This window comes from Molothrus aeneus, chromosome 1 (assembly GCF_037042795.1).
Source record: "Molothrus aeneus isolate 106 chromosome 1, BPBGC_Maene_1.0, whole genome shotgun sequence".
Lineage (NCBI taxonomy): Eukaryota > Metazoa > Chordata > Aves > Passeriformes > Icteridae > Molothrus > Molothrus aeneus.
In genome coordinates this window covers 73905239-73924703 of record NC_089646.1, presented here as the reverse complement: position 1 = coordinate 73924703, position 19465 = coordinate 73905239, and positions in this window count along the sequence as shown.

The following is a 19465-nucleotide window of genomic DNA, read 5'->3' as shown; positions in this document are numbered from 1 at the left end:
AAATCTTTAGCTGAGAATATGACATAAATTACCATCACTGCTTCCTGTGGTTTTGTAATGTATCTTTGTGATCTTAGTGAGTTAATATGACTTCATAATTTCCTAATGACCCAGCTGTGGTTTATAATAATATTTAGTCCCCACATTTCAATCTTTAAAAGGCATTTACAACAATTCAAATTTCTCTGCTTTCAGTTACTCAGAGAATTGCACTTTGTTGTTGTTTCTAGAAGCCAGTCTGGTTTCATTGTTATAAATTTCTCACTCTGTTCTGCATAGCCAGAATTTGGGATGCTATTTTTTTCCAGCTTTTTCTTTTGCCTTAAGTGTCTTCTTATTCCCACAGCAGAGCTAAAAAGGAAGGAAAAATTATGTACAGGTTTGTCATGCCAAAGAACAGTAGGAGTTGTTTTGAATTTTAGTCCTCTTTTTTCCCTTAGATCATCTGACCCTGTATAAATTACCTGCTACAGTGGTAGGAATAGATTTGGTATAATTTTTGGTATAAAGTGTAAATGGAGGTCAGATAATAATGGAAATCCATAGAGTAACATAAAGAATGTGTTTACTTTTTACTAGGCTGCACATATTTTCCCACATTATTTATTAACACCACTTTATGAAGTTTCTTGCTGCTTACTCTTTGGATTCCTTTTGACCCAAACATTAATCTCTGTAATAACATGAGTTATTTACAATAATCTCTGTCATAGCCTAGGGTATATTTAGAATTTCTTACTATAGTGAAATTATATCTTTCTATTGCTCTTTGAACCACTAAGAAACAGTTCTACAAGACACTGATCATCCTCTCTTCCCATTTCAGTGAACAAAGACATAAATGGTACCTTCTTGACTTTGAAATCTGACATATAAACCTGGGGACGTGTAACCCTCAGATGCCCAATCACACCTCAGTGGTATCCTTTGCCAATTTTTCTAATACAGTTTCAGCAGTTATTTAATTCAGCAGTAGTATTTTATTTCATTTTAACATCCCAAATATTCAAGTTTGGGATGTTAAAATGGAAGTGCATACCAAAATTAAATAAGATGTACTTTGAGACCATTTGTTAATTTTCATACACAGTTCAACAAAACTTCATTTCATCCCTCATCTTAAGTGACCAGGATATGCAGAGGGCAGTAGTAAAATAGTTAACAAAGACCTTTGAGAGCTGAACTAGATTTAGGCTTTTGGTCATTATTTCATACCTGTTGTGCAGAGGCATCATAGAGGTTTCTTGTATAATGAGTTTTGGAAGAAAATGTAGGCAATACGTACAATGGTATGCTGAAAAACTCAAGCACATATGTCCATATAGTCATGTTTGTGTAAATGTGAAAGTCTTTAAAAATTATTCCATGTGTTTTTAATACTTTTACTGAGAGTTGAGATATATAAAATATAATTTGCTTCCAGTATTGACTTCTTATAGGAAAGAAAAAGTCCTGGATTGCTTTTGTTAAAAATACCTAAAACCTCACTGAATAGTTGCTGTTACAAAACTCCTTTGATTTTACACTTTTCCTTCCACAGTGTGTGGCTCTGTACTCTATTTCACAGGGCAATGCTCTGTTGAAAGCTGTCACTCCAAGAAGCAGTGTGATAGTTGTCAGTGATATCCAAAGAAGACTGAATTTTATATACATATCCTTTTTTTTTTTTTCAGTGTGTCCTTAACGCATCGACTTTCCTGGCTGTGGGAGCTCAGTAAAAAGAGAATCAGCATAAGGTGAAGCATATCTCCTGCTGGGCGGCCAAACTGCATGAAATCTCATGCTTCATTAATGGTGCTTCTCATACCAGCTGGTCAATGGATCATGAAAATGAATCAGAAGTATAATGGGGACTTTTTTCCAGTTGTAGCAGTCATAAACAATTATGTACTCCTGGCTCCTACTCTTTCAATACATAATGATTTCATTTATTTTGCCTTATCCATAAGAGAAACAGGATATAATAATTAGAGTTGAAGAAATGAGGAAAGCACTAGGAACCTGTTTGCTTAACAGGTTCCTTATTTTGGTTAGATACTTTTCCTGTCTGTGCTTCATTTTCTAATGTAAACATGACATTCTATATTATAATACAGAAATAAAATTCTTCTAGCCATACCCCACCACAAAGCTTTCACTTCTTCCCAAACTTAAGGCAATGATTTATGGTGTCGCTCTTTCTGGTTTTCCGATTTAAAGGAAAGGAAAAAGAGGCCTTAGAGGTGACAGGGTTTTAAAGGGGAATACTGACTTCCTGAAAATCTGTTTTTTCTGATTATTTTCAGGTAGAATGAAATTGAGAAATAAAATCCTAAGAAAAAAAATGCAAGATATTAATACAAACACAGAAGAATATAGTATTTCCTTACATATCTTAAACGTCTATCTTTCCTGCACTCTTTTGCTTGATGTTCTTCTGAAGCAAGAGAACTCTGACTCTGACAGTATGGGTACAGATTTAGCTAAGTTGTCTTCCAATATTTTCTTTTTCCTAACAGCCCAAAATTTGGGATCAGATTGACTCCACCAGAAAAGAATCATCAGAGAAAGAATGCTGCTTTTCTTTGTGGCATTAGCTTCTTCTTTTCTATAACTAGTCATACATATAGCTAGTGTCAACATAGCTGACTATAACCAGTCATACATATATATGAGCCTCCGATTTCTGCTGTCTCAATTGTTCAACTGCAGGAATTGCACTGTGTTTTCTTTCTGATGGCACAGCCTTTCATAGAGTAGGAAATTATATGAAATTAAGGTTTTCACCATAGGGGTGAGTGTGTGTTTAGCCCAACTCATTGTGGGAAGCACTGCCTGGTAAAGAGTTGGGAGCTGACTGTGTACATGGCCATGTGTACTGGCCTATGAAGAGTTTCCTCTATGCTTAACTCTCATATGAATTTGGTGTGCATGCAGATCAGTGGGAAATAAAATCAGTTTTAACAGTCAAGGAATTGAGACATTAAAGAAAAGTTTTGCAATTTTTGGACAGAGTAGATGTTGTTTTTATTTTCTGGAAAAAAGACAGAGAAATCAACTAATTATGTTTTAAGCATCAACCAATTGATTTTGTCTTTTTTTCTTTCTCCTAAGTCTTTTTTCAGACCTTCTTTCTGGTGATCACACTTCAGTCCTTAATCCTCTACGCTCTAGTGAGTTCAATTTCTGGAGTAGGATTTGGAGTTTCAGATATTACAAGGTTCCCTTGTCTGAAATCAGCAAAGGAAATGTCTGCCACAAAAGAGGGAATAGCTTTTATGCACTTTTCTTCTTAACTTCAGCTAGGTATATCTAAAAATTATAAACAGTGCATAATCTCTGCAATTGTTCTTTTCTTCCCTCCTCTGCTTCCTTAGTTCTAAAAGAAAGGTTGTATCATGTCTACTGAGATTATATGTTTATCAGTCTACATTGTATTTGGATTAATATAGATGTGGCTTTTTTCCCTTTGGTTAGAAGAGATGTGCAGCCTGCTGTTTGTTTTGATTCATCCTTTTCCTCTGTTCACCTCAAAGGTCTGAATCTTATCATTTACCTTCCATACTAATGTAACAGCTTTTCAGCCTAGTAATAAAATACTTGACTGAACATTGTGTATTCTTGTCTGTATCTTACATGAGATATAAAAAGCTGCATAGCTACAGGCCAAGCGTATCTTTCACACTGTTAATTCTTATCAGCAGCTACAGATCTTTATAAGACTGAGTTCTGCACTTGGAATCACATATTGAAAATGAAAGCACCAGTTAATGTACTTTTCAGTTTTTCCTGTGAATGAAGAAAATAATAGCCAATATACTTCAAAGATTCACATTGTCAAAGATCAGCAGAAATTTTTATGTCCAGCAGATAAGAAATGGAAAATCTATCTTTTAACTTTGAAATTAACTTGGAGACCTACCTCTTCTCTCTGCTCTTTTGTTACTACATTATAAAAAAGAAGCAGTCAAAGAACAAATCCTTGTAATGAAATAACTCCAGGAATTTCTTTAGCCAGAAGTAACATTTTCAAACGCATCTAAATGATTTAGAAATTGTAAGAAACTTTCACTTACAGATTTAAAGTTAAGGGAAGTTTTAAAATGTGAGTTAGATACTTGTGAGCTGTGAAATTCCCAGAGGCTCAAGGAATTAAATTTTATGGATCTCAGTATTCAAACCACTCATTGTTATTTTTATAAAGAATTTACCTTTTTATTTTCTTCTAGTATGCTTCAGTTATATTTAAAATATTGTTCTACATCAGTCATTATTTCTGAGAGTTGTGTTGGGGGGTTTTTATGCATTTCCTATAAAATGAAATGACAAATTTATTTTTAGCTCATTTTCATGGGTCTGTGTTCTCATTAAAAAAAAAAGAACTAGTAGAAAAATATTATAGGTAGTTTACAATTAAAATAGATAGCTTCAATTTTTATACTACTAGGAGCATGAGATAGTAAATTCTGACTGTTATGACACTTCACTGTCAATGTCTTGCAGTTCTGTATGACCGATGTTTAATTTAAAAATTATTTTAAAACTGATTTTGAATACTGAATCAATTGTGCTGTGATAGTCATCTAAGAAACAGTTTTTCCCAAATATGGCACAGACTACAGTGCTCTAATGACATTTCTGACAGCATTATTTCTACTTACACAAAAAATTGACTATTTTCACAGTATTATTTTTTTGTGCTGTGACTCTCTTAACTGCCATTCAGTGTGAAGGACATTCCATAGGACTAATTATTGTCATGTTCATTACACAATGACATTTACAAAGAGTAGACTTTAAATATTGATTCTTTACTGCATCTTGGAAAATAAATTTTTGTTATAAGAATTACTCTTGGTGATTTCTTGCAGAAGTTGGTCCTTGTTGAGTTGTTTCAAAGCAAAGTACTGATTTCAAACTTTGAAAAATTTATCTTCCTTTCTTTTCAAAATGTATCAACTTCTAATTTTAATCACTCCGCAAAATCAGCATATCTTGATAATTTAGTGAATGAAACCATAAATATTTCATCTTATTCTGAACCGGTGAAAATTAGCTTAGCTCCAATCACTTCCATAGAGCTAGAACTGTTAAAAATAATTTAAATTTCAGATTATCTTCAATTTTGAAAAGTCTAAAAGAATACATGTAAAGTTACATTGTTGAATTGGAACAAACTCTTGAACTATGACTTCCATGTAATAAAAATTACCCCTTCAGAAAATACCCCTTCAATTTTTCAAACAGCACACGTAGACAATGCTGAAATAGATACATTCATATATTGCAAGGTGATTACTCTACAAAGCCTATCTGTAGATAGAGCATTTGATGAAGCTTTGTGATCTGTGAATGATTATGAAATATAGTTGCATCACCCATAAAAGAGCAGCACATTCCCAGACTGGAATAATGAGTCTTTAATTGAAAGTGTAGCCCAAACTTTGATATTTACCCAATAGCTGTAGAAGGACTATGGACAACGAAAAGCAGGCTGTAATGTTATAGTCCTCCAGAGACACAAGTAGTAAACTCAAGATCATGCTGCACCAGGAAAATGTGATTTTCAAAAAAATGTTAACAACACTAAAAAAATTAGCAACGGTAAATAGTAATAATTGGAACTCTGTGATGTACAGAAAACCCATATTTTGCCTGGAACTTTTTCAGACAGGTTTTTTTCAACCTAAAGTTTCTGTAAACACCATAGAAATAGAAAATAATCCTACATATATGTGCAATGTTTCAGTCAAGTTAGCTCATGCAGTGTAACATCCTCTAACGTGCTCTAGACCATGAACATAGTGTTCAGCAGAGAGCATGACACAATATAATGATTATTTTTTCTGATTATCTATTTTTGTATGCATCCCCCACTTTTTATATCATGAACTGAACTTATCTAAGTAAGAATAATTACCACCATATATTTGGTCTTACTTCATTTGTGACATATATACCTGCCCTGTTAAGAAGTGCTTTTGTCATTTTTACATTATATTTTTGCTGTCTCCTTTATTGTTTTTTTTTTTTGTCATTCACATTTTAGGCAAAACAGATACTAATAAAATAATTCTATTATTTTTCTCTGTCATTGGCATAATAGCAATTTTAATGAAAACAAGGATAAAAACTTGGGCACTGGTAATTACTCCAATCACATTTTCCACATTTTCCACACAACCCAATATAATTTAGTGCATCTTTATACTGTGTCCTTCATGTATTCACATCACAGTGAGAAATACACAGAGCTGTCACTAAGCATAAGTCAAGCTGAACAAATGGGGTTTTAATTCTGACTGGAAAACACAACCAATCCAGTGTTTGTGATCTCACATGGAAGGGCATTGCAAAGGCATGCAGTAGTTGAACAAGTGGAATCAAGCTGGTTGGGAGGAAGACGTTTGAAGATGAAGAAAGGGTATAATGGGAATAGGCTGTATAAATATGCAGTACAGTGAATATAAATTATTATGATCAAAAATAGGACCAAAAAGTTCTCCAAGGTCAAGTTACTGAAACAGCTAAAATGCCAAAGACAAAATTTTGGGATGTTTAGGAAAACCTGGAGAGCAGCTGATTTTATAATTAACAACTGGAAGCTAAATAAGGACAAGTGGAACAAAATGTCAAAGGTGCTTGTAGCTTTATGACAAATGATAAAAAACTACTAATGTGAGAAGATTTAAAAAAAAACCCCTCTATTTATAATTTATTACTTCGTACCTTCAGATCTTAGTTTTATTTATACCTGTAATTGACATCATTTAAGTAGAACAGAATTTCTCTGCAGCTGTCAAATATACATTTTATATAAAACTTTGCAATGTGTAAGATAATAGAGAATTTGAAAAGAAGTCACTGCTGTGTTCCTCTTAATGTGCTTTATTTTCCTGCAGGATTGGGGAATTCTAGTGCAGGCAGCAGTCTGTAGCTTCTTTTTGAATAGCCAGCTTTATGCAGTGCTTTTGTACAATGGTCCCATTGAAATTAATGACAAAATGGACCCTGCCTTCTGAGCGCTACAGATTTTACCAATAATATTCTCAACAGTATACATACATCTGTGTAAATTTAATTCTCTCATTAGCAATGGATGAACTACAAAAGGCTCGCTGATATGCTTCAGATAAACATCACAAAAATTTGGCTGCCTATCCAACTATCCATACTAATTGGCAAATACATAGGAAATCTCTGGAGAATTGACTCTCTCAGGAAATTTCTAGCAATTACTACATCTGTTCAAGAGAGGAGCTATCAGGATTTTGGCAGTTGTATGAAAGTATTTTTCATAATCTAAAAGAATGGATGCCTACAAATATTTGATTTGGAAAGAAAATATAAAGAATAAATTTTAAAGGAAAAAAAAATTTTGTGTCATTTAGATAGTCAGATATTCACGATGACTTTGAACTGTTTCCTAACCTAGAAAAGTTCTGGGAGAAGGATTTGTTTAAGAGTCGTAAACATTACATTTTTCCATTAATTCAACCCTTTGTGTCTTTTTTTCCCCCAAGATTATTCAAACATTATGTATTTAGGTCCACAGGTTAAAAATCATATTCTATAAGAAATAAATAATTTTTTATGAGAGATTTTCATGCTGTTTTACTGCAGGAAATGACCCAGAAGATGATGAAGAGCTACAGCCTAAAACAACCTTTTCTGGACAGTTTGGAGGATATTTATCTAGAGCTACATTCTGCAAAGTAATATGCATAACTTCCAGTGGTATAGCCTCCTACAGACTATGTGTACATCTAATCACTCTGAGAAACAATGAATTTAAATGTGAACTCTCTTCATATAAGTAAAAATGATCAGCACAAGAATAATTTGTCTGGAATATTTTGTGATCCCTGTCAGTGGGAGACCTGAGACCTGGCTGGACAAGTTTCTGTCAAGAAGATATATGACCCACAGCAATCCTGTTTGGTGACAGTGAGAAGACTAGATCACTTCTAGACTAATTTTAAGTTATCCTATTATTAAATTAGTGATAAATTTGTATGAAATATCCAATGAATTCTCAGACAATAATTTCTGACAATAACTCTCACTGCACTTCAAATGGAGGCCACTCAATATTTCACAGAGATTATAGTTCTGCCTCAAAATTTCCCTTCACATATAATTAAGAAGCATCAATATTAACTCTAAACCATGGTCAGATACTAACATAGTAGAGATAAGTACCTGATTTTCCTAATTTCTTTGGAAATTTAGATTTGCACACTGCCCAGTTCATTTTACTATATCAGCTTCCACTTTTTGCAACGAAGTACCCTATCTGCTGCTTTAAACACCTATCCAAATTTTTAACTACTGTCAATAAAAACCATCTGAAAAAATAAATCTTCTGCATGTTAAGACAACCATATAAAATCTTAGAGGCAAGTCATAAAAATGTAGCAAATAGTATTGTCACTACAAAGACAAGAAATACTGAGCATTTTCTGACCTCCAACTCCCTGGCACGAACATCAATGCACACAGACATGGGCAGCAAACAGGAGGAGCTGGAAGACACTGGACAGCAAGAAAACTGTCATGAATTGTCATCATGGAGACATGGTGGAATGACTCTCACAACTGGAATGCCACAGTGGATGGCTAAAAACTCTTCAGAAGGTACCAGCAAGGAAGGACAGGCAGTGGGGTAGCCCTGTATATTGGGGAGGGCTTAGAGTATCTAGAGCTTAATGATGGTGATGAAAATCAAGTGTTTAGGGGTAAGAGTCAGGGGGAAGGCTGACAAGGCAGACATCCTGGTGGGAGTCTGTCATAGACCACCCAACCAAGATAAAAAGACAGCAGAAATATTCTTCCAGCTGGGAGAAGTCTCATAGGGGACCTCTCATGGAGGACTTCAACTTACCAAATGTCTGCTGGAAATACATCACAGCAGAGAGGAAACAGTGTAGGAGGTTCCCAGAGAAGGAATCGAGGAGTTTGTAGAAAATAACTTCCTGACTTAGCTGGTGAGCTAGCAGACTAGAGAAGATGTGCCCACTGGACCTGTTTGTAAAAAGAGAAGGACTAGTGAGTGATGTGATGGTTAGAGGCTGTCTTGATAATTTTTGATTCCTGGGAAGTAAGGAAGGAAGTCAGCAGAATCGCTACCCTGGACTTCCAGAGTGACAAAAAAAGACTGAGGTACTTAATGGCTTCTTTTTCTCAGGCTTCAGTAGCAATACCAGTTGGTTTTGGGGTACCCTGAGCTGGAAGACAGGGACAGGGAGCAGAACAAAGCCCCTGTATTCCAAGGGGAAATGGTCAGTGACCTGCCATGTCAATTAGCTGTGCAAAAGTCTGTGGTGCTAGATACAAAAAGTACACTTGTAAGTACTTGTGCCTTAAAATAATAATGAAAAGTTGAAATCTAACTTAAGTTAAAACTGGTGAAAATATGCTTTGCTATCATCTCTTCAAAAGCTATGTTAAGATATATTTGAATAAATAAGTTGTACCAGTTTGTAAAACAGTTTTCAGATTACCACTGAAATTCATGAGATACTGATTGGTTCTTGGAGTGATATTATTTAAAGTACTGACAGCCACAAGGCTCCCACATCTAATATCAAGAAATTAGCTGATCTCTCTGGTTTATGAAGTTCTCTTCCTGACAACAAATTTCTGATTAAGATGCCTGTTGTCAAAAAATGTGGATGGGAAGAAGTTTGGATATTGATAAATTTATTTGGGGAAGAGCAGTATTGACAAACTATGTTTTCAGAGTTCAGAGGTGATTAATCATTCATTGATATTAATAAAAATATGATCTATTTTCTTCTATTTGATGAAATGTAGATTTGGTCAATACTTAATGAGACACCAGATCCTGTAAATCCTGTACAATTACTTGCAAGTACTTACCCTTTTCAAGATTAAGTAATTTTACAGTCAGTGCACAATTTTGCTTTGTGTTTGAGTGGCTTTATACTTTTGTTACCCTGTGATGATATGAAAACAGGACTTCAAAGAAAAACTGCTGTTTTTCAATTTGTAGATCAACAGAATCATGAGAACTGGCCTCCAAACACTAATTTTAAGGGTTCACCCTTTTGAATGTATTGATCGTATTTTAAATCTCTACTATCTTTTAGAAATTGTTCAGTTACTGCATTTAGGAAACTGGAATTTGAAACAAGAGCTTTAGAACTTAAACAGGATAACAACATACCTTTAGAAGAGTCAAAAGTTATTCTGGATGAGATATCCTACCTTCCTGCTTCATTTCCCTGGCTGTATTCATATTTTTCTGTCCAGATCACAGCTCAAATTCTTACGTCCTGAGATTATCCTTGCAAAAATTCTGATTATCTTTCAGATAGCTTTTTTGAGTCTCCCTGACTTGAGTCTGGAAGCCTTAAAGCAATGGGATACCAGAAGAACAAACACAGAAGAACACAGACAGCCCAGTCCTCCAGTTTTTGTAGTGTTGTTGAGGAACCACAAAGGAACATTTTTACTGAAAGTCTCCCAAGTGAACTGACCTCTTTTATCTGAGGTGAATACATTGCTATTAAAAGAAAAAGCTTTCTAAGGGATGAACACAAGTACTATAATAGGTGCCATTTAATTTAAAAAAAAAACAAGTACATCCTTGCCATAATTCAACTCCTGGTTGCTACTTCCCAGCTTATTGAACATTTCTAACTATTCCCATTTGGAGCCGAAGAATGGGAATTGAGGTCCCTGTATGTTCTGGCCTTTGACCTGGCTATGGCCATATGGGCAATTGAACAAATGTCCATGAAGCAGTCAGTTTGTCCCTCCACTACTGCACTGGAGAAATTTGCCTTGGGAAGTGTGTTCTAGATGAACATTAGTTCCAGTGGTAATTAACCCATTCAGAAATCCCTGCAAAGGTCGCTGCAGTTACAAGTTAAAAACAGCCAGTTTCTCACAAATTTAAGGTAAAAGCTACTCTTGAATCCAGCTAGTTCAAATCAAACAAAATCTAGGCAGACCTGAATGGATTTCTCTGTTTTCAATTTTTAAAAATGGCTACGTTCTATGAAACTCTGGAAAACTGGTGATGCCTTGAGAGGCTGACCTAGAACAGACACTAGAGAGAGCTAAAAGAATAAAGTGTTTTTTTATTAAAAGGCTTTAAAGGATACATCTTGGGCAGTAAAAGGGCATGGCCAAGCCTACACCCAAGATGGACTCAAAATGGTCATAAAATGGATGACTACTCATGAGGTCTCACACTTTTATAAATTTTGGCCCATTTACATATTGGAGTTAATTGTCAGATTGTAGCTTCAGATTATGAAGTCCCAGGCTCCTTGTTTACTCTCTTCAGTTCTCTGTTATTTATTCTTTTTGGGCCTGAACCTTGTAACAGTTTTCCTTGGTCTCAAGCTGGAAAAGGATTGTTTTGTCTATCTACCCTGTGAAGAGAGCCTACTAACACTTAATATGAAGCTCAGAGCTACACCCCTAGGCAGCACAGAATCTGAAAAACATGAAAGCTAAAACTTAAGGCATCACTGGAATGCTTCTCCCTCACCCCCTTCCCCAAATATCTATAATTTCTCTTTACTCATTTCCCCTGCAGATGCCTGGTTTAGATGCATTCATATTTATGTGAATTGAGAAAGCTTAAGAAAATAATTTAGCAGCAAATCCTCCACTGGTATGAATTAATAAATTACAGAAGAGTTACTTTTATTGACATGCATTATGAATCCAGAGAGATATTTGGAAGAGAACTTTCCATTTATGCTTGTTATCTCAACAAGTTGAGCAAATGTTTCCTTTGATACCACATGAGCAATATTTGAAAGAGAAAATTCCATGGAAATTCTATATGCTGTGTTGTGGCCTAAATCTTAAGGACAGGCTATGATATTCAACATTGAGCCTTTTCTTGTGTATAGCTCAACAGGAAAAATAATACAGACACCAAGGCTATTCCTACTGGTTATCTGCCTCTCCAGCTCTGGGGGAATAAGCTGAAAACTGGATGACTCGATTTGGCAGTGACAGTATATGGCAGCGGCTGTAGGAGCATAGCTTTGGGTCTTTTTTAAGATGGAGAAAAGTGAGGAGCTGGCTGCTACCACTACAGCTCTGCATCCAACCGCATCTGCACTGGAGGAGCCCTCATGAAAGCTTCTGCTGTGTTGGCTAGTGAGAAAAGCTGGATATCAGTAAATCAAACATTACCTTGACAATCTCTATGGCTGTTCACAAGTCAGTGAGTATTTTCCATATGTTTGTCTTACCTATGGTGTCTAATTAGACTGAAAGTGGAGTAAGTCCTGGTACGTCCTCTACATTGTAACACCTTGTATATAATATTTTTCTTTTAATATGCTTATAGTCTCAAAAAAAGACATCTGAATGTATTTTGATGGAAATAACAGGACACATAAAACTTTGAGTACAAAAATGGGAGCTGAAAAGAATTCTGGTTAAAGTGTTATCAATTCACTGGCAGGGCAGTTGTCTTTTTGGTAGCATGACCTAACTTTCTTTGAATTCTAGAACTGTTATATGTACAGCTGAAATATCTATACCCAGACAGAAGGAGTTGCTCCATTAATTCTGAACATCTTTTTTTCATGAGGTACTAAAATACTCCCATAATGGTGTAGGGTTTTTATGTCTGTGTACTTCAGAGGAAAGCCAGGTTTGATAAGAAAATATCTTGCAAAATATTGCAGATTTTCACAATATTGGCCAAATTCTTAATCTGTTCTATTAGTAAAATAGCCACTGAGTTTTGATTTGTCTTACCATTTTTATCACAGCTGTTCAAAATAATGAAACACTCATAAACTTGATGAAATAGAGTCATAATTAGGTGTATCTGGTACATATTGTTGTATTGATATCAAATCTTTCTGATGATAAATACAGAACATTCAGGAGGAAGACATGAAATAGTTCTGGAAGTCAATATTGCTAATTCCAAGCATGTATATACAATTACTAAGAAATTTTAAAAGTATCAATAATATTTCTACACTTGGAAGGACAGTTTGAAAAATATGTATCTTAAAAACCGTTGGCTTTTCTTAGAAGGTTTATTTTGCACAAGGAGCTGCTGCAGGACCATGTCCTGGAAGCCACACATCAGCCTGCACTGGTGGAGGGTATGACATGAGATGAGATGAGATGAGACAGCACTCTATCAGGAGAAGATGCATGGTTTTCTTACACAAGATAAAAGGAGCTATGGAAAGGAAATTGAATATTTTCATAGGCAGGATCTGAGCAGCGCACAATGGGAAGATCCATCTGGGCTCTCTCTGATGTCTGATGCTGTGTGAACTCAAGGTGCCTAACATCTGAAGGAAAGTAAGATTTACTCACTGTTTATGTTTCTAGCATTATTTTCTCTTTCTGAATCAGATGTCTTGTTACACTATTTGTTTCTGTATCTTTCTTACTGAGATTGAAATGGAAGTGTGCAACACTCCCTCCATCCCCAATACTGAACATACAACAAGACCCAAAGCAGCATCAGTGAACACTGTCAATTTTTTGAATGTAGCTCTTAACATCAGAGCCTAGCTAGTTCTTCATAATAAAGCTGTAAAATAGAAAGAAGCAAAATATACAACTGGCAACAGAAGGGTAAAAATAATCTCTATAGTGTATTTAATTAATACCTGTACATATACATACACATATGTACGCACATTTCCAGATCTGAAGCAGCCATTCCAGGAAACTTGAGGCCCTCTGTGTGACTACTCTTATTTAGCTGTGTGGGGGCCTAGTCAAGGTCCCCATTATGGAAAGATATTATAAAATTTACCTTACTGGAAAGATTTACCTTACTGGAAAGATTTTCCAAGAGCTGTGCTTCTTTATTTTATAGAAGCATTATTTATGTTTATTGCAAAATATTTCAGTCTGTTCTACTCACAGATAAATAATAATTTATAATAATTCTACACTGTTGATACTTACTGTAATAACAACATCTAATTATATAAATCATCTCATACAGTTCTAAATTACAGGGATTTTACTACCTGTCCTCTCATCTTTAATTATATATCTATATATATGAACATGTAAGCCTTTTGATTTTCCCCCAGTACCTGAAAACATGTGCTACAAGCTTATTGAAACCAGCACCATGCAAGATTAGACAAAGAGCACAGAGAAAGAATGTGCCTTCATTCCACAGTTTAAAAATACAGGGGACCTTTGATGTTTGAAACAGGAAAAATGTTTTAAAAATTTATAAAAAGAAAAATGTTCTTGATGGAATGCAAGAATCAAGGCAAGTGGAATTATCTTGGTTAGCATTTGAGCATACATTTTGTAAAACACCACCTTCTTTTCTACAAACCATGTATTTCCCTGCTCCAGTCAAAATTTCACACAGTGGATGATTCAGTAGGTCTTTAAGATAAATGATTCATAGGTGTGTAATGCTTTAAATCTTTAGCAAGAAATTCAGTTTGTCTCTAAAAGTCTATATTTTCATGTCGTAATTGTGGCTGATGAAGCTCCTATTGTGAAATCTGTATGATTTAACAATATATTAGTAATATAACAAATTTTATCTTATGCTCAAGATTTCCTTTGACTGGGACCATGAAGAGAATTAATTCTATAGAAAGTAATAGACATAAACACTATTTATTGCAGGGAGATCTGGGCTGTCTAAAAAACTCTTTGTTGGTCAAACTCCAACAATTTTCATTTTAAACAATATTGTGGCATTTAATAGTTGTTGATTATAGCATTAGCAACAAATTTGTTTGTTTGCTTGCTTGCTTGTTTGCTTGTTTACAAAAAAATCATCTCACTTTTAGAATATGAGCTTTCTTTGTCCTTACCTTGTGAATTAGGTATAGATATCTGGGACACATCTTGCCTTTGGATCATCATATGTACTATACTACCCACTAAATGAGACTGATCAAAGTTCTTTTACAGAATGCTTGTCCATTAGTTAAACCAAAAATAAATTCCTGGGAATGAATGATACATTTTTGCTTTTCACATTCCAAAATATAGAGGCAAATTAAAATGAGATGTCTCTGATTTTTATTTGCAAATGAAATAAAAGAAAGCAGCAAACCAGCAAAAATTTTCATCCAGAAAATGCTTCAGAGAATTAAGTAAATATAATAGTCCTAAAGATCATATGAAGCCATTCTTATGATGGAAATGTTGACTGATGTGAACAAAAAAAAAATTGAGTTGCAGAAGATTTGCACTGTGAAAGACATTTTTTACTGAGAAAGAGAACAATTATGATACTTAACTTAGCCTAGATCCTCTTACTAATATCGTCAAAATCATAAGGGAAATTGCACAGTACATTGTTATTTGCACACATCTTCAATTCAGAATATGTTGGATTTTATGAATTGATAAATCCTTTGTCTGAATAGTATATATTTCTGTAGCAGACTGGATGTCAAGAAAAATTCTACTCTTCATGAGATGAAAGTGATAATTTGGTTGAAGAGGAATATGTATTCTTACATTATTTTTCCATAAATTCATTTGCTGTTCCTTGAAATTAAGCACAACCTTGGAAATGGGCAACCATCTCATTTTTTAGTGAGTAAAAGTGCAGGGATTCCAAAGCTGCAATGCAGATTATTGTATGCCAGCCTCATATATCCTAGCAAAACTCAGTTTTAGTCCAGGAAAGACCTTCTTCAAAACTTGCTTTGCTATCAAATAAGGTTTCGGTTTTCCAAATATGTGTTGGTAAAATACTTTACAGAAACCAGGCTTAGTGCAGGATTATGCTATGAATGTGTTTTATTTTAATGGTAAACCCAGGTCTGCAGTTACCATATACATCTTCCATTAAAGTTAGAAAAGTACAGCTTTCTATATTAGGTGAAGACTTATCACTCCTCTCACCACCATTCCGATAAAAAGACTTATAAAGTTTCATCACTGTCTTGTAATAATGCTAGGCAATGCTGATACTGATCAGTCAAAGAAAACCAAGTTATGTTACACACCAATTGAGGATTCCTGCAACTCACCAATCAGGCCATCTGATAGAAGGAATAATTTTTTTCCACTCATTGGATAGTTGTTTAAGGAAGAGGGCACAAGAACCCATAGGGTGAAGGCAAATAACTCCTTTGACTTACCATAATATTTCAAAGTACAAAAAGAAATCAAAGATTGTGTCATCAGTCAACCAAAGGGTAAGTTCATTATCAAGAGCTGCAGGGTGTGTTAACGCAATATCTCCTGTGAACAGAAAAAACAAAGGCAAAGGGAGCCTTCATAAGGGTTAAGCAATGTTATGTAGGGCTTTAGGTTCTCTTGGAGCTTTCAGTGCTCTGGTGCTTTTTCTTGTTGTGCTATTCACTGAAGGTATTAGGGCAAGAGTGTTTACTCAGTAGTTTTCTCCCCTATGATTCACTACATCAGCAATGTTCAAAAACTCCTAAATTATATTTTGAAATTATTATTTCCTTTCGGGCAAAGGTTTTTTTTTGTCTACTTCATCACTTTCCCTCCTGCTTATCATGTTCTTCAAATTGTCTGGATTTATTTCTATATTAAGAGAAATGCATTGTTCCTCTTCTCAACACTTCATTTCAAAATTTAACTGGTCAGTTTGCTCTGGAGTCTCCAGAAGTAAAAAAGAGTTTTTCCCTCTGATTACTGAAGCAGCTTCTTAATTTGCCATGGGCAACAACAAAAAAAAATTAGCTTTAAGGGATCTCTGAGATCAAGGTGAGGTACAAATTATCCAGTCAAGACTTATATGAAAGTATATACTTGATAGAAACTCAATAGATAGTGGTGGTAGCGCTTCTGTGATAACATATTTAAGGTAGGGAAATAACCTACTGCACAACCTACTGCTGGCAGAGAGGAGTGAGAATATGTGAAAAAAAAATAGCTTATACAGATACCATAAGAAAGAAAGAAAGAAAGAGGGGCAGGAAGAGCTCCAGATGTCAGGGATTCCCCTGCAGACTGTGGTGAGGACCAGGCTGAGGCAGCTCTGTGCCCCTTCAGCCCAAAGAACACCATGGTGAAGCAGATATTCACACTGCAGCCCATGGAGGGCTTCAGTGGATATGCCTGAAGGCAGCTGTAATCCCATGGAGAATCTGTGCTGGAGCAGGGTCCTGGCAGAACAAATGATTCCATGGATAGCATACACTGGAGCAGTCCAGTCCTGGAGGACTTCACCATGTGGAAGGAACCCGTGCTGGAGCAGTTTTGAAGAGCTCTAGCCTGTTGTAAGGACCAGTGTTGGAGAAATTCATGGGAGGACTATCTCCCATGGGAGGAACACCACAGTGGAGCAAGGGAGAATAGTGATGAGATGGAGTGGCAGAGACAGCCTGAACTGACCACAGTACTTATTGCCCTTCCCTCTGTGCTGCTAATGGAAAGTCGGTAAAGAAATTGAGAATAAAATTGAACTCAGAAAAAAGTTCAGAGGCAGGGGAGAGATGTTTTAAGATTTGTCTTTGTTTGAGAAACTTATCTAATTCTGATTTTCTTGGTAACAGATCAAACTAATTTTCCCAAATTTAAGTCTGTTTTCCCATGATAATAATTGATGAATGATCATCCTGCCCTTGTGTCAACCCATGAGCTTTTTGTCAATTTTTTTCTCCCCCACTCCTGTTGAGGAGGAGTGACAGAGTGGCTTATTAGGTATCTGGCCTCCAGCCAAGGTTAATCCACCACAAGATCCCCATTTCTAGGTCAAGTCTGCCACAAGAGAGCTGCAGATTTGGAGCCAATGGAACAGGCAGACATAGGAAAAAAGATCAAAGGCAAAAAAACCCAAACGAAACAAACAAAGAAAAAAACCCAAAACCCAAAACCAAAAACAAAAGCAAAATAAAAAGCACAAAAAATATGAAGAAAATAACTTAAAATTGAAGATGTGACTATCTCAATTGGTATGCAAATAAATTCTATGTTAAAAAGCAAGGAACAAAAAAAAAAGAAATGCACACAGTTGGAGACTGAATGCTTAATTCAACGTACTAGTTTTAGACTGATATAAATCTTTTATATGAGCAGTATCCTGCTGACATGAAAGTGCAATAATGAAGGTTAAACCTCAAGCATGAAATTTGACCCTGCCAAAAATGTCACAAAAATTCTATCAGAGTGCTTGCAAGAAGTTCCATTTTCAAAAGTGTCCAAGTCATTAAGGAGCCCAATCTTATTTGGTCTCAAAGGATTATTTGGTAAGTGACTCTAACTCTCAAACTCTTTTGTTTTTGGAAACATGTATGACTTGTAAGACATTACAATTAATGATTTGATTATCCAGATTTTCTTCAATGGAAAAAGCACATTTTTCTGTGGGCTGAGCTCAGATGTGCAGTTGAATATTACTTAATTTGAGGAAAAAAATTAAAAGAAGCTGTCTGCAATTTTAAGTCAATCTGAAAATGATTGAAAGGGGACCTGTTATATAAATCTGTTTGATTGGAAGTTGAGTTGGTGTCTGTTTTCTACATTTGCAATTTAAAAAAATCTACTTGTTTAATTGCAATGAAAAAGTAGATAATTACTTATTTCTACCATTAATTTTTTTCTGTTAAGAAGCATCATTTATACATTTTCTTCCTACATAAAGACATAAATTTACACTTGTCTATCTGTCTTTCCATACATTCAGTTGTCTGTATGCTTCATTCTTACAGTTCTCAGCAGCCTTGCTAACTCTGCACCTTTCTGAGAGCTGAAAGTTGACAGGACAATCAGCTGTGATCTCAGGAATCATTCAAAAATCATGACTTATGCACGACAAAATATGACTACAGCCTAATGTGATTACTCATAAAATTTGAGATCATTTAATTCTAGAGTTTCTGGAAGATAAATGTCTTATTTTTATATTCATGAATATATTGTGTGTCATATTTTCACATTTGTTGTTAAGTATAAATATGTTTCTACATTTATAATTACATAATTGAAAACACTCCAGAATGTACTGTGATTATATTGTGCCTCCAATTGAAAGGTATAATAGTTTTGACACTTTTATTTATGATAATTTCTTAGCTGGATTTCAATCTTGGTAACTCAGACTGCCTACAATGGAGTGTTTTCCCTGGCAAGTATTTACACAGAGTTGACAGATAAACTGATAAAATTAAATGCACAGGTGAAAAGCTAGATGAAATAGTCAGATAACTGGAATCTGTTGAATCTGTTTTGATTATGAAAAGTCCAAATGTGATAACACAAAATAAGTTTTACAAGCTTTCAGATTTTCTTTCCTTGTGTTTTGGGGTTTTTTTGTTTGTTTTTGGGTTTTTTGGTTGTTGGGTTTTTTTGTTTGTTTTTGCGTTTTTTGGTTGTTGGGTTTTTTGTTTTGTTTTGGTTTGGTTTTTTTTTTTTAATTTAGCTGCAGCTGTGAAATAATTTGTTTCTAAAAAATTATTTGGTTATTTGTTTCTAAATAGTTCATCCTTTTCTACCAAATATTTCATAAGTGACAACAAAGGTCACAATCCACTGTTATACCTCTTTGCTTGTA